The sequence below is a fragment of the Hevea brasiliensis genome, chromosome 17, assembly GCF_030052815.1.
Source record: "Hevea brasiliensis isolate MT/VB/25A 57/8 chromosome 17, ASM3005281v1, whole genome shotgun sequence".
Classification (NCBI taxonomy): Eukaryota; Viridiplantae; Streptophyta; class Magnoliopsida; order Malpighiales; family Euphorbiaceae; genus Hevea; species Hevea brasiliensis.
In genome coordinates this window covers 19,578,173-19,602,066 of record NC_079509.1, presented here as the reverse complement: position 1 = coordinate 19,602,066, position 23,894 = coordinate 19,578,173, and positions in this window count along the sequence as shown.

The window sequence follows — 23,894 nt, the reverse complement described above, 5'->3', positions numbered from 1 at the left end:
AATCAAATCTATTTAATTAATCAATTAAACTCTTTAATTAATTAATTAAATTATATTTAATTAGGTGATAACTTGTGTATGTATGTGACTTACTAGGCTCATCACTAATTAGCAATGAGATATGATATCAACTCTTAATACCATCAGAACTCTTTCTTACCATAAATAATTTCTCTAAATTATTTTATACACTTCATAGACCATGGTTAACACCTAGCATAGCATGCCATGGCCACCCAATTAGTAATAAGGTTTACCTTAAATGAACCTATAATCATATGTTACCATGCACTAGAATCTCTCTGTTACAAAATCCCAACTCAAGCTAGAGTCATGGTTTATGTCAAACTCCTTTTGCTATGAATATTATGTTCTCTTTTAATTCCAGTTCTTGATCAAAAAGATTTTCTCATCAAAACTCTTTTCTGAATAAATCTATCTGTCCTGGCTAGGAACTTGAAACATCAAGAACAATTAAATGAACATAGGATTTTATCTCTATTTACTTAGAGGAACAGATTCCATCTTGATCAACACCTACCTCCATATATAACTAGTAGGAGCCAACACATGCCCATATACCCATACACAGTACAAGTATGAAAGCAGTATCAAACTTAAACTACCTATATACAAGATAACTGTGCTATCTCAGGTCTAAAGATTATATGCACTGATATGTTTTATGACAAAATATTGACAAGAGTAAACTCTATGTGCTTGTCATAAGTGTCACTGGTTCGGCCTACTTATCATTTATAAGTACCTATCATGTTTGTCATATGGCATGAGAATCACCATTCCATCTTATTTATATCTCATATAAATAACTTGGGAACAAACATGAATACAATCTTTCTGGATAAGTCATGTCCTTATTATGAAGTATCCTCGATTGTGAACCTATTTATGATACTTTATGCTAGAAATAATGTCACTCATATTCTTAACAAGTTAAGAATAATATTTCTAAGAAAATATCAATGGACCTTTTCTATTACACATAAATATATTATGTAAACGGAAAAGTGGAAAACCTTTTATTAATAAAAATATGTACAAGATACATACTAAATGATATGCTCTAGGGCATACTACTAACAATCACAAGCTATGACTAAATAAGCAGGATTTGGTCATATCTGTCTTTTTTTTCTAGAATACAGGGTAGATTTTGGATAGGTTTTAGAACTCAATTTCAGTCAAAATTCAGTCATAATTTGTCAAATCAGTCTCATGAAAGTTGTTCCTCTGTGTCTTAGCTTTCTAACAAGGTAAGATTCACCTCATTTAGAATTTTATACAGTGAGTTATGTCCAAATAAGCAGGATATGTTCAGATGCACTTTTTCCAGATTCTAAGTTTTGTGACCCAATTTTTAGCAATTATTTAAGATATTTACACACAAAATTCGAGCAACTTGTCTTCATGAAAGTTTTGGCATTATATCTTAACTTTAATTTTCCTTAAGTTCCAAGTCATTTGGAATTATAGAACTCAAGATATAGATTGAAAAGTCTAGTCTGGTCAGATTCGGCTAGACTGCTTAACATGTCTATTCACAATGCATACTTCAACACATACTAAGCAACATGATTCCCAATAGGCACTACATCATTTACACATACTAAGCATCATTTTTCTATCTACAAATTAGACATTTTCATTCAATTTAGCCAAAACCCCTAAATGGCATGAAAACCCTAAGTAACAAATTAAGGAGATATTAAGAATGCACATACCAAAATTAGGCTTCTAATATTTGCTTAGCTCTTTAAATTCACCTTTAATCAACTTTATTGTCCTTCTTTTGCTCCTTGTTAGCTTGGACCAAACTTCCTCCTTGAAGAAATTCAAAAAGTTCTCATCACAAATCATATTTTTGCCATGATTATAACATGATAACATAAATTCATGCTTGCTAAGCTCAATTTTCCCTTACCTTGAATTTTTCCCCAACTTGATTACTTGGTAACCTTCCTAAATCCTTGGAATTTCTTGCTTAAAGGATGTGTTTTCACTAAATTGAAGCTTAATTATACTATTTGAAGTGATGGAGGTTAAGAAATTGATGAGAATTCAAGCATGGAAGAAAGAACAATGGTGGAAGGAAGAGGATGAAGGGTTCGGCCAACCAAGAAGAGGAGGAAGAAGATGGTGATTTATCCATACCAAGAGATATTTATATTATTTTAATTTCAAAATGGTAAACTCGTAAATATTGTGAACGACAAACTTGTAAATATTTAGAAATTCCTAATCATTAAGCTTGACTTTTTAACTAATTATGCTTAATTTTTCTAATAATGATTAATTGAATTAATCCAACTTCATTAACTTAATTAATCACATCTTTGGTCAATGATTGACCTTTAAACTTAGTTGATCAAATTTTTCTCTTATCAGTTTACCATTCATCTTTTTCATATTGCCCGATAAGTTCATAACTCCGTTTTTCACTTTGGTTTTTGATCTACTTATTTGAACTTATTTCCAAGTCATATTTAATCCTTAATTTTTCTTTGAATAACACTATTCATAGGCCGATATTAATACTATCTAAGGCTAGGGATTATGAGAAGTTGCACCAGAGTTGGGGTTCATGCTTCAAACCAAATGGAATTTGGCTAGATTCATATAATTTTTAAGAAAATCCATGGTTTGAAGGTGGCTAATTCGAATCTCCTTTGATTTCTTTCTCAAGCAAATCAAAGAGTGTTTAAAAAAAAATCAAAGCTCACTCTCGTATGATGTTTGATTTATCCAAAACCCATTAAACTTTTTAATCAACCAATAAATTCTCTTAATTCCCTATTTATCTCTAACACTAGGTAATTAAGTTCAAAACCTTGATTATCTATAAATGATTTTCACCTCTTGATCCTTCAATCAACTATTAAAAACTATACCCAATGGGATCCATCACTAGGCAAGTCAATAAAGTACACAAGAAAATGAATCAAAACTCATAAATATCATAAATCTGAATAAAACCTATCCAAATCAACAAATTAATTCAAAACATTGCAACCCAACTCTAAAATCTTGGAAAATCTACTCACTCATAATGATATTTGTAATGGAAACTGATAAAAAAAAATGAAAGAAACATAAAATAAGATGAAGAATAGAAAAAACTAGATGAAGAAAGCCCAAAATCTCTGAAAATCCTAGCTGCAACGTTAATCTTACGGAAGAAATCTAAAGTTGGCGTCCTTTCCTCTTCCTTCTTATTCTATTCTCCTTATTCTTTTTTTTTTCCCTCTTTTCTTTTTATCCCTTCCTTTAACTTAAAATAAGAAAAAGATGTATTTATATGTCTCCAAAAGTATACCCTAGAATAAGCTAAAAGAGATAAAGACAAAAGGTATAAAAGATGTGAGGTATGAAAATTTTTTCAAGTTAGAAATGCTTTCATCGTATTCCAACATGCCCTGTGTTGAATTCAGTGATTTTCAACATGCCCCATATGGACTTCTATTCATTGACTCTTAACTATGCATGCCCTGCAACATGAAACATGTTAAGGCTCTTGAAAATCTCAGCTAGTGTGTTCCATTAAGCATATTTTCTTCACTTTTCTTATAACTTTAAACTTCCAAATTATCTTGAATTTCTCCCTTATGTACCTTTTTGCCTTCAAATCATATTAAAACCTATTAAAAATATTAAAATTTCAAAAATCAAATATAAAACAACTAAAATTAACAAATTAACTAAAATAAAGATTAAAAGCATGAAATTAGTAAATTAAAAGGGTAAAATAAATGTAAAACTACCCTAAAATACCTATATAAAATGAGTTTATCAAATTTCCCTAAACTCAAATCTTTACTTCTCCTCAAGTAAATTAAAAACAATTAATGCAATTGGGGTACCTTTCCTTAGATTTATGAAAATCACTCATCTAAGATCTCAAGCTTACCTCTAGCCACCAACAAACCATATACCCACCTTCAAGGTACAAGGAATTCAATCCGTACCAAAGTTATTACCGTTTAGCCTTGGGTCAATTATCCATCTCATCAAACCCAAACTAATTAATTACAAAGAGGAATCATGCTCAAATTGGCTCTAGAGCAATCCATAAAGTAAAGTGTCTCAAATGATAATGGAAAAAGATAAATGGATTAATGATATTCTAATCCCATAGGTAATCCTCCTATTCTAATCCCCACTAATGTAGCAAAACACTATGAAAAGATCAAAAGGACTTTTAAGAGTTATAATTGGGCTAAGAGATAATGATTTCGCTAACAAAGAAAGGATAAAGGAGACAAAAAATAAGAATAATTAAACTATTAAAATATCAAGATACGCATTTTTTTTCTTTTAATTTTCTTCTTCTTCTTCTTCTTCTTCTTCTTCTTCTTCTTCTTCTTCTTTTTAAATCAAATGGGAGGAAAAACTTTATAATGAATTACCAATGCTAGCATAACAACTTTGAAGCTCTTAGAGGGACAATATAAATAACATTGAATTTAAATTTCATTTGTCCTTTTTTAATTCACTCCCAAACTCATTTCTTTATATACTTAGGTGGTGAATTTCTTTCATAATATCACTCAATAGTTAGCATTTTTTACTTTAGTTACTTCTCCCATTCAATTATTTCTTTTCTCTTTTTTTTTTCTACTTATTTTTTATTTTTTCTTTTTTTTAATAGTGTATCTATCACTTAAATAATCATTCTCATGAAAGTTAGTTAGTATTTAGGTTTACGGCTAGGTAAATTATGGGTACCAAGAAAATAAAGGATATAAATGAAGGCTTAAATTGGTTCTAAAGGGAAATTTTAAAGTGAAGTTGGTTAAGGCTAAAATGTAAGTTTAAAATCCAAAAAATGCCTAGATCATTTTCTCTTTTAAGTGAATGCTAAGATTTCGCTTTAAAAGATCTAGAAGGATTTTTTTAGAATTGGTGAGACATAAATTAGCTACTTCTTACTCTAGAGTTTTCTCTAAGCACCCAAACACAATACAATTGATTGGATGGCACTAACCTAAAAAGATATAAACCTAAGTAGAATCTCATAACCTTATACCAATCCAGAACTTTCAATACATTAAACCCATTTGGAGGCAAGCTCAATTGCTTTTCAAAGAAATTCTCAATCTTCTATGGATTAGGTAAAAATTTATTTTTATGCTATGCATGATCCTAAAATGAATGCATAAATGAAATAAAAGCTATGTGCAATCTATATGAAAACTATATGTAAGTGTGTATATATTTACATGGCATAGGTATATATAAACTAAGTAAGTAAGTATAAATGAAATGAAATATAATTTAATTAGTGCAAATTCTTCAAAAGGATCAAAACTTTTGCAAAAATTTTGCCCTCCCCCAAACTCAAATTAGACAATGTCCTCATTGGTTTAAATGAAGTCGCAAGAGCATAAGTTAAATAAATAAAGAGCCTAAAGATGAGTCAAAATATGCAACAGTATCTCAAAAAGATATAAATCAGGAAGCATAAGAGAAAATGTGAGAAGGAGTTACCATATTGAACTCAACATGCCCCATGTTGAATAGACAATAGATTAGCATGAGGCATGTTAATTAAAAGCATTTTCAACATGAGGCATGTTAAACAAAACACGAGGCATGTTAAACAAAAAACAAAGCGTGTTTAACTAAAGCATTTTCGACATGAGGTGCTTATGTCCAGAAAATTACCTCAGATAATAAATTTTCTATGTCCAAAAAAAAAGGATCTATTATAATTTCCAATAATCTAGTTAAATGAATATCAAAAGCAATAAAAATAATGCTAATCTATTAGTCAAAGAAACTGAGATTAAGTGAAAATAACCAAATATCAATTCAGCATGAAGCTCTACAAAAGAAGTAACCAAAACAAGGTAGAGCAGTTAATTAAAATTAGGTTTGCAAGTAACAAAATGGTACAACAAATAGCAACTAAATTATAAGAAAACAACAAGCTAAACAATCCAAAGTTCATTTAATAAAACAGAAATATAAACTGAGTACTCAAAACAAAAATATAGTTTAACTGTCAAAAGTTCTAACAAACCATAAACTGAGCACTCAAAACAGAAATTGTCCTAAATAAGACAACAGTAAAAAGCATAGTCCCAAAACTACAAACATAGAAATGTTCCTAAACTAAGACTGCTAGTCTATCTATGGTGGGAAAAAATTTGGAATTGGATGTTCTGCTACAAGAGTGGCTATTTATGCTGCACCTGCTATTTTCACTTGCTTTGATACTGCTTCTGGCTCAAGAGTATCTAATGGTATTGTTGCAAGTGATGATGGCCTATCAGATTTTTCAAAGGCTGTGTCTAAGTTCTCAATTATGGTTTTCATTTCATCAAAGATATCCTGGCCTCATTTGTACAACTAATTAAAAAAGCTACCTATTTGTTATAGATCTCAATCATTTCTTTATCATGCCTCCCTAGTTTTTTCTTGAATGATGAGAACCTCTTCTTAATCTTCTTCTCATGTTTGATCTAATGCTGCCCAAATTTATCAATCTTAGCCTCTAAAGCTTTCAAAGCAGTCAAAATGTCCAAGCTTGAATGAGCTAAAGTATCAGTTGTAGCTTGCTATGCATCATTCATTCTACCAAATTTAGCATCTAAATTCTTAAGAATGGAGAGCAGCTTTGATTGGCCAATAGCAGGTGATGGATGTGATCCTGAAGGTCCAATATCAGCTTGTTGCCCTGATATGGAATCATGTTGTTGCTGTTATTGTTGCACAGTATCAAGCCCAGCTATTACAAAATCACCTAGAGCACCAACACTTCCTGCTGCATCTACTAGTACATAAGAATCTCCTCTTTTCAAGTAAATTTTCATTTGAGTCATAATGGTTTTATCCAAAAAGGAGTTCCTAAGCACAGACACCATACCATATTTTTCAAGAGTGAAAAAATATGACTTTGCTATCACAGTTACTAAGCCTCCAAGAACTATACTCCCAACTATGTGTTTAGTCACTGTGTGCTCCATGTGAGAACAGAGAAAATAAGCACCATTTTTTTTTCTTTTCTTTCAAACACCATAAAAAAGAATAAGTCATTTTTCCCAACAACCCCGTTGCTATGCCCCCTGCCTAAAATGGTATAACAAATGAATCTTTGTAAAAACGTAAATATAGGGTCAGTAATTGTTGAAGCCTTGGCAGAACTGGGGTTGTGATATTTCCCATATGGGGCTATGGATTTCCAAAATAAAGAAGGGTCATAAATTGTCCTTTGCCATTCTATTTCTTTTTCCCCTTGTTACTAAAACCAACAAAGCATTTAGTTCAATAGGTTCAAGCTCTCTGTCCTAACCCAGGCATCTAAAAGATATAACATCCCTTTGATTATTATTCTTAGGCTAGAAATCCAATTCTAGTGAGCTTAAAAATTCTAAAGTAAGTTCTTTATAGGCAGGTTCCTGAATTTCGGCAAAAATATCGTGACCTACATTTTCCAAATATGTACAAACAAATTCATAAAACCCTATTTCTCGAAGACTTTATTCATCAATGTACTTAGTAGGTATGATTTTTTTCTTGGACAACATTTCATATTTCTTCTTCATATAATCTTCCCCAAAAGTCCATGGATACGAAGTGGTTACCTTCTTAGTAACTAAAGGAACTATTGGGGTAGACTGAGATACTACTGGTGACTAAGGTAATGGTGATTAAACCTTAGTTGGAGCAGAAGACACTTGAGGAGACGTAGGACCTTATGTAGCAGAATGAGTCCTAGCACTAATAGGGTTTGAACATTCAACCCTAGGTTGTTTATGTATGGTAGTAGGGCTAGAGACTAGCTCTTTTCTTTTTCATGACTCGTGGACCTGAGAAAGGGTGATTTGGTTTGTTTCTTCGAGGTAGAGGAGGGTTTCTTTACTATTGTAATGGTTACAGGAGTAGAAGGAAAAGATTAGCGAGGTTGCAAATTAGTGTTTGTATCAGGAGATTGGGGATCTGGGGCTGAAACTAATATGTCGGGAGAAGCATAAGGTGGTGTTAAAGATAGTGTTAAGGTAGAAGAACCACTATCTCTAGCCATTCTAAGAGCATAGTGTTTAGGTATGTGAGTGGAAATTTGCTTAGTGTGCACCATGGGAGAAACAGGGATCTCAGGGTTGTGCAGTTAAAGGTTCGAAGTGAAAAGAATAATGAAGGTTAAAGGTTTTAAGGAATGAGGTTTTAATGAGATGAAACAGGGCATGTTGAAATCAAAGCAAAGTAACATGCCTCGTGTTGCTTGATAAGAGTTGAATGACATGAGGCCTGTAGAATCGAAAGGAAAGTAACATGCCTCGTGTCCATTTGGAAAAACTTAACATGAGGTGTTAACATGACGCATGTTATGCCCTCTGGAAGTGTTGACAGGTTTTGCACTTTTAGCAATTTAAAGCCTGAAAAATGGATTCTAATGGCAATACTACCCCAAGCATGCATCATGTTGAACCTAATGCTCTATGACCTGATATGCATCTCAATAACATGACCTCAAACAACCTTAAACCTGAACCAATACACAATTTAGCACAAAAATTCCACTCAAAATCAAAACAAGTCATAATAAATCACTAAAAACAAACAAAATTCATCTAGCTACCAAACACCAACTAAAATACTGCTTGGCTACTCTCAAAGTGAAAATCAAAACATAAGAATTAAAACCAACATTAACTTCCAACTCAACACTAAAAACACATAAAACATCAACAAGAAATTCTGCTGCAGATACTATTCACATAATAAAAACATTGCAGAAAATTCATATAGATTTGCAAAACATCCATCTGCAGATATCTCAATTTCAGTGTAGTACATCAGAGTTAATAATAAAAAATTAAAAGCAATAGTATGTTGCTACTGTTTACCATGAAAGCACAGATTTTTCTCACTAAATTTTCTTGCAACTTATAAATAGCTCCAACCTTCTATAGTATTTTATTCCTACAACAAATATAGAACACTATTAATGCAGATTTCACTCATTAAAAGCAACATGCAACACAACAAACAAAGAAAAAAAATTCAGAAACCATATATTTCTTCAATCCAATATGCACAATTGCCTAAAATTTATCATTAGCTTGCAAAAGGGAATTTTATGTCAAATTTGAGTCAAATGGGGTACAAAATAAAATGAAACATAAGAAATTTTAAAAAATAATAAAAAGAAAATTTTTGGGGTGTCTCTTAAAAGTACTAATTTAAGGTCATTAACTTGAACCTTTCTCAACTTAATGAAGTAGTGGATCATCAAAGAAACAACTTGTTCCCTTCTCAATTGGCTGCCCTATAACATAAATCTTGAACCTTTAACCATTAACTTTAAAAAGTCTTGAATTCTCACTCCAAATATCCATAACTCTATAAGGATAAACCTTAATAACCTTGAAAGAACTAGACCATCTTGATTTCAACTTCCCATGAAAGAGTATAAGTCTAGAATTATACAAAAAAACCAAGTCACCCACTTTAAACTCTTTCCTTTTAATACGCTTGTCATGCCAAAATTTATTCCTTTCCTCATAGATCATAGCATTCTCATATGCATCCAATCTTATCTTTTTATGTTCATTTAATTGAAGCAATCTTTTCTCTACAGCACCTTTTAAATCAAAATTCAAGGTTTGGATTACCTAATATGCTTTGTGTTCCAGCTCAACAGGCAAATGACATGACTTCCTATAAACTAACCTAAAAAGTTTAGCTCCAATAGGTGTTTTATAAGTTGTCCCATATACCCATAATGCATTATATAATTTCAACGACCAATCCTTCCTTGAATGATTAATAATTTTCTCCAAAATTTTCTTCAATTCCTTATTATATACTTCAACTTGTCCACTAGTCTGAGGGTGGTAAGGTGTAGCTATCTTATGAGTGACCCCATATTTCTTTAAAAGATTTTCAAACTATTTATTGCAAAAATGAGTTCCACCATCACTTATTATAGCTCTTGGGGCTCCAAATATTGTAAAAATAAACTTTTTTAGAAATTTCACAACTACCCTAGCATCATTTGTAGGAGAAGTAATTGCCTTAACCCATTTTGACACATAATCCACACTTACCAAAATATACTTATTTCTAAAAGAGGATGGGAATGGTCCCATGAAATCAATACCCTAAACATTAAACAACTCAGTCTCCAAAATTTCTTGTTATGGCATTTCATTTCTCTTTAAAATATTATCTACTCTTTGACATCTATCAAACCTCAAGATAAATTCTCTCTCAATTTTGAACATATGTGGCCCATAAAATCCAGCTTAAAGCACTTTAGCCACTGTTTTATCCACAGTAAAATGACCTACATAGTCAGAAGAGTGACAATGTTCTAAAATGTTTTCAATTTCCTCTTTAGGCACACACCTTCTAACTAGGCCATCATTGCATCTCTTAAATAATAATGGTTCCTCCCATATATAAAATTTCACATCATGCAAAAATTACTTCCTCTGTTGGTAGCTTAAATCTAGTGGGAGAACTCCACATGACAAATAGTTATCAAAATCTGCAAACCATGGCAATGCATCAACAATAACCAACAATTGCTCATTTGAGAAAAACTCATCAGTTGTCAATTCCTCTTCAATTCCATTGTTGCTCTCATGCTTAATCCTTGATAGATGGTCTGCTATAATATTTTTAGCTTCTTTCTTATTTTTTATCTCTAAATCAAACTCTTGAAGCAATAAAACCCATCTTATCAATCTTAGCTTTACTTCCTTTTTATTCAATAGATACCTTATAATAGCATTGTTTTTTATAGACAATCACTTTTGATCTAACCAAATATGACCTAAACTTATCCACAGTAAACACTACAGCTAAAAATTCCTTCTCAGTAGTGGCATAGTTCACTTGAGCATCATCCAAAGTTTTGCTAGCATAATATTTTGCATAAGACCTCTTCTTTTTTTTTTTTTTTTTTTTTCAAGAACAGTGTTACACTCATTTCATATAGGCATTTTAGGGTAGTTTTGCATCCATTTTGCTCTTATATTTTAGTATATTTTATATTTTTAGCTTTATTTTAGCTTATTTGTTAATTTTCGATACTTTATATTTGATTTTTGTAATTTTGTTATTTTTCATAGGATTTTAGTGGCAAATTGAAGATCAATGAGTGCATTAGGAAGTAATTTGAAGAAATTTGAAGTTCTTTAAGAATGGAAAAAAGTTGAAGAATCAAGCCTTGAAAGAGCAAGTTAGCCGAAATTTGCTTGAGACTTTGCTTATGATATTGCTTAGGGTATGTCATATAAGCTTCATCTTAAGCCTGTTCAAGTTGAAAGTCAAGTATGGCTTAAATCCTACATATTCAAGCTTTTACTCCACAACCTGGCGAGAATTGCTTAAGATCCTGCTTAGGGTAAAGTGGCAAAGATTAAGATGCAGCAGAAGTCAAGCTGAAAGTCAAGCATGAGCAGAAAAGCCCATTTTACTCCAAGTCTGCCGAGATTTGCTGAGGGTCTGCTTAACCTTAAGCAGACAGTGCAACCAGAGGCTGAAATTTGCTAAAGAAGCTGCTTAGGGTTAAGCAGTACCCTAAGCAGACTGCCCAGAACGTGAATAATGCTGCTGACTTGGATAATTTTACACCTCATTTTCTATCCACTCCTTGGCTCCTATTCACTTTTAGGGAAACTTTTTGGGACCATATAAATTCATCATTTCCTAATTTTTGCCATAAGAGGAAACGAGAAGAAACAAAAGGAAAGAAAAAAATATAAATAGAGAGAGGAGGACTCCATTTTTCTGAGGAGGGGCTACTGCAACCATTTTTTGGAGCTCCAGAAATCAAAGTTTTGGGTTCTTCTACCTAGGTTTTTCTATTTTTAGTCCTCTTATCATGTTTTTCTTTACTTTTCCATCAATCTTTTTTGTAAATACCATTATGAGTGAGTAAACTCTTTAGATTTCAAAGTTGGGAAATATGTTTTAGATTAATTTTTGGATTTGGACTGGGTATTTCCATATTTTATATAAATATGAGTTTTGATTCCTTTCTTGTGTGCTTGATTTACTTACCTAATGTTGGTACCCATTGGGTATTGTGTTAATCTTTGATTGAAGGACCGAAAGGTGAAAGTCATTGATAGATAATTAAGGATTGGAACTTAAAATTACCTAGATTTAGAAATAAACTAGGATTTTAAGAGGAATTAATGATTGGTTACAAAACTTAATGGGTTTTAAAGTAATCAAATAACATACGAAAGTAGGTTTGATTATTTTAGAACACACTTTGGTTTGCTTAAAAAAGATATCAAAGGAATTTAGAATAAATCACCTTCAAGCTCTATTTTTACATAAAAATTGGAATACTCAAGACAAATCCTAATTAATTTATGCATAAATCCCCAACTCTGGAATCACTTTTAACATAATTAAACTTTGATTTAAATTACCCGTTATTAATTTAGTTTAATTGCAAACTAGATTTAGAATTTATTTGTTTGCTCTTTACCCATTACAATTAGATTAAACAATTTACTTTACTTATTTATATTTACTATTTATTCATCAATCATTAGCCCAAATAATCACTTCATTCATAGTTTGGTACTCAAACAGCAAATCTTCATGGGAACGATACTTGACTCATCATTCTATTACTTGAAACGACCTGTATACTTGCGGATACGCCCATTAAGTTTTTGGCGCTGTTGCCAGGGATTTGATTTTTGTTTGATATTAAACGATTGTTTGTTTGGTTAATTTGGGCATTTAATTTTATTTTTAATTTCTTTTACCATTTTACTTTGAAAATTTATTTATTTTGTTTTTCAGGTACTTTATTTTATGAGAAGGACAAAAAGTGAAGAAACCAATTTATTCTTTGATCCAAAAATAGAAAAGACAGCAAGATCTTTAAGAGCAGAATCTAAGAGGAGAAAAGCTAAATTTAAAGCTCAACAACAACAAGAAAGAGCACAAGAGCAAGATAATTACAAGAAGAAATGGCCAACAACAATAACAACTGCTCTGTGAAGGATCACACCTATCCTAACATTGGGGATTTCATGCCAAGCATCACAAGACCAAGAGTAGAAGCTAATAATTTTGAATTAAAGCATGCACTCTGTCAGATGGTACAACAATCGCAATTTGGGGGAAGTCCAAGTGAAAGTCCACATGTGCATCTAGCACACTTTCTTGAGATCAGTGATATTGTAGACCCTTATTTTGTGATGAGTATGTGCATTGAGGCCATGAGAAACCCGATGATGAAAAATTATATGAATGTAAAAAGTAATTAGAGGCATGGAGCTGAATTATTAATTTCGTGGCATGATCTTGAAAAAATAAAAATAATAATAAAGTTTTGGGGAAATTAATTTAATTAAATTTAAATAAAATTTTATTTTGTTTAAATTTAATATGAGTAGTTCTTAAATGAATCTAACTAAGTTTAATTGGGCTCCATGGGCCTAACAAAGCCTAGTTAGGAATTTTAAATGGGATCCATTTAATTATTTTCTAAAAATTAAAATAACAAAATATCTCTCTCCTCCTTGGCCCCACTCTCTTCCTCACTCCCTATTGGTGCCTTCCATTTTTTCCTGTCTTCCTATTGGTTGAAACACCTCACCCATATCCCAATCTTATTCGAATTCTGCAATCGTAGTTGTTTAAGTCATCTAAACTTTATCACCCTAAGACTCCAAACCCTACCATACCTCTTCCTCACTTTCTATTGGTGCCTTTCCCTTTCCCTCTCTTCCTATTGGTTGAAACAACTCATCCATATCTCAGTCTCACCCAAATTCTGCAATCTAGTTGTTTAAGTTATCTGAACTTTATCACCCTAGGACTCCAAACCCTATCACACCTCTCTCCCAAAACACTATAAATACCCCACTGATAAAAAAAAAAAAAAAAAAAAAAGAAGAGAAGGAAAAAAGAGGGAAAAAGAGAAAAAAAAAAAAAGGGGGGGATAGGAGGAAAGAGGAAGAGAAAATTCAAAGCTATAGGAAATTTAGAGATATTCAAGACTCTTTGAGTTCTTCCTTATTTTTTCTTTTCTTTAAGAAGATTTTCATACAAGATTTCTGGAAGGTCAGTTTTTATTGTTTTCTTTTCAAGATCTATGCCACATAATATTTTAATTCTATGTTCTTTGTCTTCAATTTATTTTATATGTTCATATAGATCATGTAATCATGTTTAATTTGAGGGGATACAAAACTCTGCACATGTTAGTTTCTGTCTCTCGTATTTTTATTATTTTTATTTATTTTTTGAATCTGGAAAAAATTTGTAAAAATTATATTCATATTCTACATGAAATTCCATTAATTTTAAGCTCAAGAATCACTAAAAAAGCTTTAATGTTTTGTAAGTTATGGCTGTTTGAAATTAGGGTTCCTGTAAAATCTGATTTGCAGGATGTCCGACTTGTGGAGCCCATATCTCCCTTGTTCCTTAATATTTTTGTGTAAATCTAGTGTCTAAAATTAACTTCAGAATCTTATGAATCTTTTTCAATCAGTTTTGCATTCATATCTGTTGTGGTTAATGAGTTATGAATTTTACAAAAAAGTAGTATGATTCTGTCACTAAGAAAAGTTACGATTTATGTAGACCATTCGGCTAGGGTTTTGTTTGATTTATAATTTTTATGATCTTGTATGACATGTAGGCTGTCTTTTGTAATTTTTTTATGATTTTTAGGCATATCTAACTATTTTTAAAAAATCAGATTTCTTGCTACCATTAATCTGCCAGAATTTAGAAATTGTATATTTATGCATGTTCTTGTATTTTCTTGGATTTTAATTAATATTTGATCTATTTTTCTGTGTTCTTTTAATTCAAGAATTGTTATGAAGTGTTTGGATCATGTTAGAAGACTTAGACCATTAGGTAGTTGTAACTAATTAGAAATCTTAACCCTTTAGGAGACTAGAATTAGAATCCAATGTAAATTGTTATTAATATTTTCTTTATTTCTTTTATTTTCTTTAGTTTCTTTATTTTTTATTACAAAAAAAATTGGTAATGTAACACTCTCATTGTAGCAATTACGTACATTCTACTGTTCCGGTGACCGGTGTCGATCCGGACAGCTAGAACGTCCGAAAAAATATTTAAACTAAAATGAGGAACCATAAATAACTCAAATATTAATAAGAAAAATTTAGGAAAAATTTTAGAAATAAAATACAACCAAGTTAAATGAGCCGGTGCCCTAGCGATGGGTAACCCAGTGGGAAGTTGCGGTTCTCGCAACTAGGAGTCCTAGACCCGGGAGAAAATTCATAAAATAATTTTTGAGACTCCAGAGAAGAGTCATTGAGGTTTTTATGACATTATAATGCGAAGAAAAGGTTTAGAAAAAATTTTCAATTGGTACAGACAATTTTAGTCTGTTAAGCCAAATGGAGGGCATTTTGGTCATTTCGCCTTCAGAGGTGATTTTTGGCCGACTTGTCTAGTTAAGTAAATAATCATTATGAAACAAAATGTGAATAAACATTACTAAAAATTAAATTGAAAATGAGTAGAGAAGAAAAGAAAAGAAAATGAGAATAAATGTCAATTTTGACATCATATGATGTCATTTAAAAATTCCCACCAATCACATTAAAGCATCACTTAAGTAAGTAATAAAAGAAGACAAATAACACCAAGAAAAGGAAAAAACAATCTGTTTCTTCACCAAATTAAAGACCAGTCGTCTCCCTCTTCTCCCTCCATGAAAGCTCCACCAAAGCTTTATAACTCACCAAATCTCACCCCAAAACCCTAAACACCCTTCACAAAAATTAACCCCCACGTCAAGAGCAAAGTTTTGATTATCATAAAGTGAAGAAATTCTAAGGTTTATACAAGCCAATAAAGAGACCAAAGAGGTTAGTGCATGTTAATTACTTAATCTTGTTTATTTCTTAAAACTTAGTTTGAATATGAACAAATAATTAAGAAATTAAGATAAATCATGTGTGAAATTGAGAATGGAATTTTGGCCAGCTTTATGGGAGTGGTAGTTGATGGTTTTGATGGATTTAAAATGGCTTAGAAATGGTGTTGATGTGTAGACAAAAATTTGAAATGGATTAGTATGCCTAATTGACATGTGTTGTGTGAACCTTAAATTTGAGCTAGGGTTTGGACACAAAAACTTGGATCTTGTTCATGTGTTGGTGAATGAAAGTTTAAATGATCAATTAGTGACCATTTGGCTGTGTATGATGAAGAATTGAAGTGAGTTGTAGCTTGGGATTTGAGTTTGGCTAAGCTGCCTTGGGTGACCTACAGGTCTAGATGTGAGTCCAGCCTATTTGAGCAGTAATAACTTGAATTTTAGAGGTTCAATTGGTGCAAGGCCAATTGGACATGAAACTAGATACATAATGGCACAACTTTGGTGAAGAAACCATACCCAGAAAACCAAACCAAGTTAACTAAAAGTTTGCCCTAATCCGGGTGACCTGCAGTCTGCCTGGGCAAAATGATCAAATGAATAATGTTTGGTCATTTGGCCATAAATCAGTGTAGAAAGATCCAATTGACCTGAAATTTTATCAGCAACAAGCTGAGATATATACCAACAACTTTCATGAAGAACACTAATCCAAATTATGACCATAACCTAGTCAAATTGCCAACCAAACTTAGGTCACCAAATCTGGCAGAACCAAATTGCCCAGAAAATTTGGGTACAGGTCACTCCGGCCAGTTATGGTAAAATGACCATAACTTGAGCTACAAAACTCCAAATGGAGTGATTCAAAAAAAGAAATTCAATTAGACAAAATAAGGAACAACTTTCATGTTGATCATTTTGCCGAATTCCCACTACAAAATTGACCAATGGAACAGTAAATACAAGGCATGAAAACTGAAAATTCTGCCCAATTAACATTAAGCTTGGAAATGGTATTGGTAACCAATACCAACAAATTTTGAATGCAAAATGTGGTATCTTGGAGAACTTAGGTTCAATAAATTTATTATGTATTAAAAAGTCAACAATTTGAGTGAATAGTAATATGAATAGTAATACAAAGACACAAAGTATAATAACTAAATTGGTAGAGGAAATTAAGGTATGAAATTTGGAATCCATGAAACATTCATGGATTACTTGGAATAGAAATAGTAATTCACCTAAATGACTTAATGAACATTTAAGTTATGTGAATTTATAGTTAAGATTTATTCCCATTACTAGTAGGTCTAATAAAACATGAGTGATACCACTTGAATATGAAATGAAATTAACCTAGATGGATTGTTGAGTATAAATGGGATGAGGTTTACATTAGGATTTATGTTTCAATTACAAATAAGATAATAACACCTTGTATGAGTTATGAATTCATATAAATATTGTAATGAATAAATGAATCACATGAAAATATGAATGAAACATTAGTTCTCTTTATAAGAGAAAGGAAGAATGTTTTGAGCACAATGGTATATGAACACCATTGTTGTGAATTGTGATCAATATGAATGATGTAAGGAATGTATGAATATTATGATGAATGTATAAATTATAAAATTTATCATGAAATAATAAAGTCATAAAACACAATATATTAATATTTAATGATATTATGTGCCCTTGTATTGCCTAGACATGTGTGTCAGATTGGATAGTTTGGCATGCCAATAGGGTATTGTTTTGGCAGTACTGCGAAAGGCTTTATGCCTGTATTCATGGCTTTGTGCCCGTATTCATGGCTTTATGCTCGTATTCATGGCTTTATGCCAACATTCATAGCTTTTATGCCTGATTATGTGATATCATGGCTTTTTAGCCATACTGACTGCATATGTGGTTGACGTTCTGCGTCCCATGGTATGACGGCCCGAGGCACCGCGGTGTCCAATGCCAACGGCCCGTTATCCAGTTTAGTCAGCCTGTCGTAGGTTACTTGGGCAGTGTAATTTATTGAAATAAATTAAGACTATTAGTAATTAAAAATATTAGAAATCAAATAAATGAGTTAATAAGACTTCAAAAGAATTAGTTAGAATTATGAAATGATCCAAACCACATAAAAATTGTTAAGTAAAATGATAAAAGAGTTGCAAAAATAGGTATAACTTAACTAAATATTTTAAATGTACCTTCTATTGCCATATGAATATAAATTGAGTATTTTTATAAATTCTGTATATTGTACATTATCACTGTGAATTTAGGAATTAAACGCTTCCAAAGCGGAACAAATTAGAACAAAAGATAATTAATATTAGACACATTGTATTAAATTAAATTGATTCTTAAATATTCAAATTATGCTTCGTTCTTTCTTTATTTGTTTATTTTATTTTCTTGTTATATTATTGCACCACTAAGCAGCAATGCTTAGCGCGATGGATTTGTTTCCTCGCGCAGGTACTGAAGTTAAAGCCCAGTGAATACTAAACAGAAATTTTGGAGTCTGGATCTGCAGAGTGTCAAAGGTTGTCACCTCCTTAGCAATGCATGTAGATAGGGCCCATATAGATCATATTTTGTATTTTATATAAAATGCTAGATTTTGTATTATAATATAGATTATGAACAGTTAATTAATAAAAATGTGATGTAAATTAATAAATTAGCTTTTTTCATATGTAATTAATTTATATATCATGTAAATTATGTAAATTAATGAAATTTGAAAATTTTACTTATGTGATTTGAGCATGAATGAGATTGTATGGATTTGAAGATAGATTTGAAATATATATATAGATAATGCATGAAAATGAATATGAAATTGAGATATATGAATGAGATGTGAATTATGAGATGGCTATAAAAATAATTAATGAGATTTTTATTGTAAAATATTATTGAAATTTTCAAACAGGTGAATAGTATAACACGTCAAACGATAATAAAATAGGAAAAACTTCGTTAGTTTCTCCATTGAAAAATAATCGATATTAAATATAACGAGAACAAAATTTTTAAAGAAATAAAGTGAGGTAAGTTAGGGTGCTCCAGCACCGAATGTAGCACGCCTTGCTCGGCTACACTGTAGTCGGGTGAGGGGTGTTACAGGTAAGTAGCCCTAAGATAAGTACCAAAGAGGGCATTTGCGTGGAGCTTATATGGAGCTAAACAGGAGTAAGCCAGGGATATCATTGCCATACTAGAAGAGAAGACCCTTTTTTAAGGATAGCTTGCCCCAATGGCAACTGCATTTACCAACAGGTAAGTAGCTCTAAACTCCTGGAACCATTGGCATGAAATTGTAGTAATAATAGAATTTTTATTTGGTAAATTAAAATTAACTTTGTTTTTAATTTAACTGACTTTTGCATGTAATTAATTTAAATAAATACTTTGTAAATTAAAATTAATCTTGTTTTGTAAATTAAACTAATATTGGCATGTAAAATAAATTTAATTTAATACTTAGTAATTGTAAAATAAATTTACATGTTAGAAATCTTTATTAGGTTATGATTGTTTGGGACTTATGTGATATTAGAATAAATTACACATGTAAATAATTAACTTAGTTCAATTATCCTTAGGGTAACTTTGTGAAAATTAATTAATTAGGTTAAATAGAAATGTAGGGTTATTTGAAATTGAATTTGTTTATAAATTAAATTCTCAATAGTAAATTAATTTTAGTGATCTGGTAAATATCATTTAAATAATTAGCAACCCCATAGATAGGAATTACTTGTGCATGAAAATTGTGTGTAAACAACAACCCTTTTGTGAATTACTTGTGTGTGTAGGATTAGAATTGCATTTTTTAGGATAAAGTTTAATAAAGGAATAATAAATAAGACTTCTAGAAATATTAGTGGAGGACTGGCACTCGAATCAACGAGGTTAGACCAGGCGTAAGGGGTGCCATACACCTTCCCCTTATGTACCCACTATCCCGAACCTAGACATTGGGCTATGGTAATGACGGTTGTGGAAACTCTGCAAGGAGTAAGTTGCTATCCATGACCCTCGGAAGAAACACTGAATATGTCCCGGTTATTACCCGGGTGGCGACTCATGTTTATCTATGCCTTCGTGGCATAAATCCTTAGTATCGTGGTAGTGTTATGGGAAGACGGTACTTACCAGTGGTTTGATTCTATTAGGATTGTATGAAGTGCATGTCTAGGAAATGCTATCTAAGGAGGTGGTACTTAAGTGAGACCATTGTGACTCCACCATCTTTCTTGGGTATTACCTGGTATATTTTATATAATTCTAATGGATGATATTTCGCCTCACACTCCCCACCCTTACAGATATGTTAAAGATAAATGGAGTTTCTGATGATGAAATTTGACTCAGATTATTTCTTTTTTCTTTGAAGGACCGAGCTAGAGAGTGGTTACATTCTTCGCTACCGGGTTCTATCACAACATGGGATGAACTTTCTCAAGCATTTTTAGCTCAATATTTTCCACCAAGCAAGACAGCTAAGCTAAGAAATGAGCTGACTTCTTTCAAACCTAGAGATGATGAGAGCTTATATGAAGTTAGAGCTGCAAATGTCAATTGTGCAGCTGATTTCTCTACACTTAGTTAAGATTTTTCAAGTGAGCAAGTGGATTATGTGGGGAACTACAATCAAAGACCAGGCGGTAACCCATTTTCTGCAACTTATGATCCAGCATGGAGAAACCACCCAAATTTCTCTTGGGGAGGTAGACAAGGACAACACCAAAATTTTCAGCAACCTTCTTGGTATCAACAACATCAGAATTTTCAGCAGAATAGAGGTCCTCCTCCTAGAATTCCTAAACCTCAAAATGCACCTGCTCCACCTCTACCACAATAAGCACAACCAGACAAGACAGCTAGATTGGAAGCTATGATTGAGACTCTACTTATGAGCCATCAAAAGTCAACAAGATATGATTTCTCAATTAGCATCTAAAGTAGATCAAATGGCAACACATAATAAGATGTTAGAGAATCAAATAGCTCTATAAGCTAGCTCTTCAAACAACAAAGCATTTAGGAAGCTCCCTCGCCAACTAGAAAATTCAAGGGAGCATTGCAAGGCTATTACATTGAGAAGTGGAAAAATATTGGAGAGTGGAGATAAAAAGATTGAAGAGAAAATTGAAGAAGAGAAAAACAGAGAAGGAGATGAAAAAACTAAAGTTGAAGTTAGAATTGAAGCTAAGAAAGAGTGTTCAATGGAAGAAAAAGGAAGTAAAGAGAGACAGAGTAAAGAGGAAGAACCTAAATATGTAGCACCTAAAGCCTACACGCCACCTTTACCATTCCCACAAAGGTTCCAGAAAGTAAAGTTGGATAAACAATTTGGGAAGTTTTTGGAGGTATTGAAGTCTTTGCATGTGACTATTCCTTTCACTGATGCCTTAGCACAAATGCCTTCATATGCTAAATTTTTGAAGGAGATTTTGTCTAACAAGAAGAAGTTGGAAGAATTTGAGACCGTAGCTCTCACAGAAGAAAGCAGTGCTATTTTGCAAAATAAGCTTCCACCTAAACTGAAAGATCCTGGTAGTTTTTCCATACCATGTCACATTGGGGATATTAGTATAGATAAGGCTTTATGTGATCTTGGAGCCAGTGTTAGTCTAATGCCATTGTCTATCTATGAGAAAATGAAGATTGGAGAAATGAAGCCTACCACCATTTCACTACAGTTAGCAGATAGGTCTATTAAATTTCCAATTGGGGTGATTGAGAATGTTCCTCTGAAAGTTGGAAAATTTTTCATACCAGTAGATTTTGTAGTATTAGGGATGGAGGTGGATGCACACATTCCTATTATTCTTGGTAGACCTTTCCTTGCTACTGTTGGAGCTTTGATTAATGTAAAAAATGGAAGGCTTACATTAGAAGTTGGGGAAGAAAAAGTTGAATTTAATTTGTTTCAAGCAATGAAAAAGAAAGATGATTCAAATTCATGCTTGAGAATTGATGTGATAGATGAAGTGGTCAGAGAAGTGCTCAAAAAGCAACATCCTAAAGATCCCTTAGAAGTTTGTTTGGTTTACAACATCAAAAAGGGGGATGAGATTGAAGAAGCTACAGAATATGCTAAAATCTTAGAAGGAAATCCACCTTTGCCTATGGCTAGTATTGAGAAGATTGGAGATTTGAAGCAAGATACAACTTCATCATCAATGCTTGAAAAAAGTGAATCACCGAAGGTAGAATTGAAACCTCTTCCAACAAATCTCAGGTACACTTTTCTTGGTCAAAATTTTATATATCCTGTGATTGTTAGTGTAAACTGAATGATTGTGAAGTTGAAAAATTATTAAGAGTTCTTAGAAAGCATAGAAGGATAATTGGTTATACCATTGATGATATTAAAGGAATACATCTTTCTGTGTGCATGCATAGAATTTTGTTAGAAAATAATCATAAACCCTCTAGAGAGTCATAGAGGAGATTGAATCCAAATATGAAAGAGGTTGTGAAAAAGAAAATCTTGAAATTGCTTGATGCAGGTATATTTACCCTGTTTCTGATAGCAATTGGGTAAGTCCAGTTCATGTTGTACCCAAAAAGGGGGGCATCATAGTAGTGAAAAAATGAAAATGATGAACTAATACCTACTAGGACTATAACTAGATGGAGAATGTATATAGACTATGGGAAGCTGAATAATGCAACTAGAAATGACCATTTTCCATTACCATTTATAGATAAGATGCTTGAGAGATTAGCTCATCATTCTTATTTTTGCTATTTGGATGGCTATTCAGGGTTTTTTCAGATCCCTATTCACCCAGATGATTAGGATAAAACCACCTTCACATGTCCCTATGGTACCTTTGCATATCAAAGGATGCCATTCAGATTATGTAATGCCCCAGCTACATTTCAAAGGTGTATGATGTCCATATTTTTTGACATGATTAAGGATATTATGGATGTGTTCATGGATGATTTTTCTGTGCATGGTAAATCTTTTGATGAATGCTTATCTAACTTGTCTAAAGTTTTGCAGAAATGTGAAGAGTTTAATTTAGTTTTAAATTAGGAAAAGTGCCATTTTATGGTATAAGAAGGAATTGTTTTGGGATATCTTGTGTCAAACAGGGGTATTAAGTTGGACAAAGCAAAGGTAGAAATTATTGAGAAAATGACACCCCCAACATCTATGAAGGGAGTGAGGAGTTTCCTGGGGCATGCTAGATTTTACAGGAGATTCATCAAGGATTTTTCTAAGATTTCTAAACCTCTTACCAATTTATTGAGTAAAGATGTGGAATTTCATTTTGATACTGATTATATGAATGCTTTTTACAGGATAAAGGAAGCTTTGATATCTGCTCCTATTATGCAGCCACCCGATTGGTCATTACCTTTTGAGTTGATGTGCGATGCTAGCGATTATGCCATCAGGGCTGTTTTGGGACCAAGGAGAGATAATAAGGTGTATGCAATATATTATGCAAGTAGGACCTTAGATGATGCTCAAATAAATTACTCTACTACAGAGAAAGAGTTTTTGGCAGTGGTATTCATAGTAGATAAATTCAGGTCCTATCTTGTGGCGTCTAAGGTAATAGTGTACACAGATCATATAGCTATCAAGTATCTCCTTCAGAAAAAAAGAGGCCAAACCTAGGTTGATAAGGTGGGTACTACTCCTTCAAGAGTTTGACTTGGAAATTAAGGACAAGAAAGGAGTAGAAAATGTAGTAGCAGATCATTTGTCTAGATTGAGGTAAGAAAAGGAGATAATTTAGGGAAAGAGTTCCAATAGATGATTATTTTCCTGATGAGCAACTGTTGGTAATCATTAGTGCAAAAATTCCTTGGTATGCAGATTTCGTGAACTATTTGGTGTGTGGAATCCTTCCACCTGATCTGACATGGTAGCAAAAGAAAAAATTTCTTTTTGATGTGAGGGATTATGATTGGGAAGAGCCATTTTTGTTTAATAGATGTGGAGATGGGTTGATTAGAAGATGTTTAGCTGATAAGG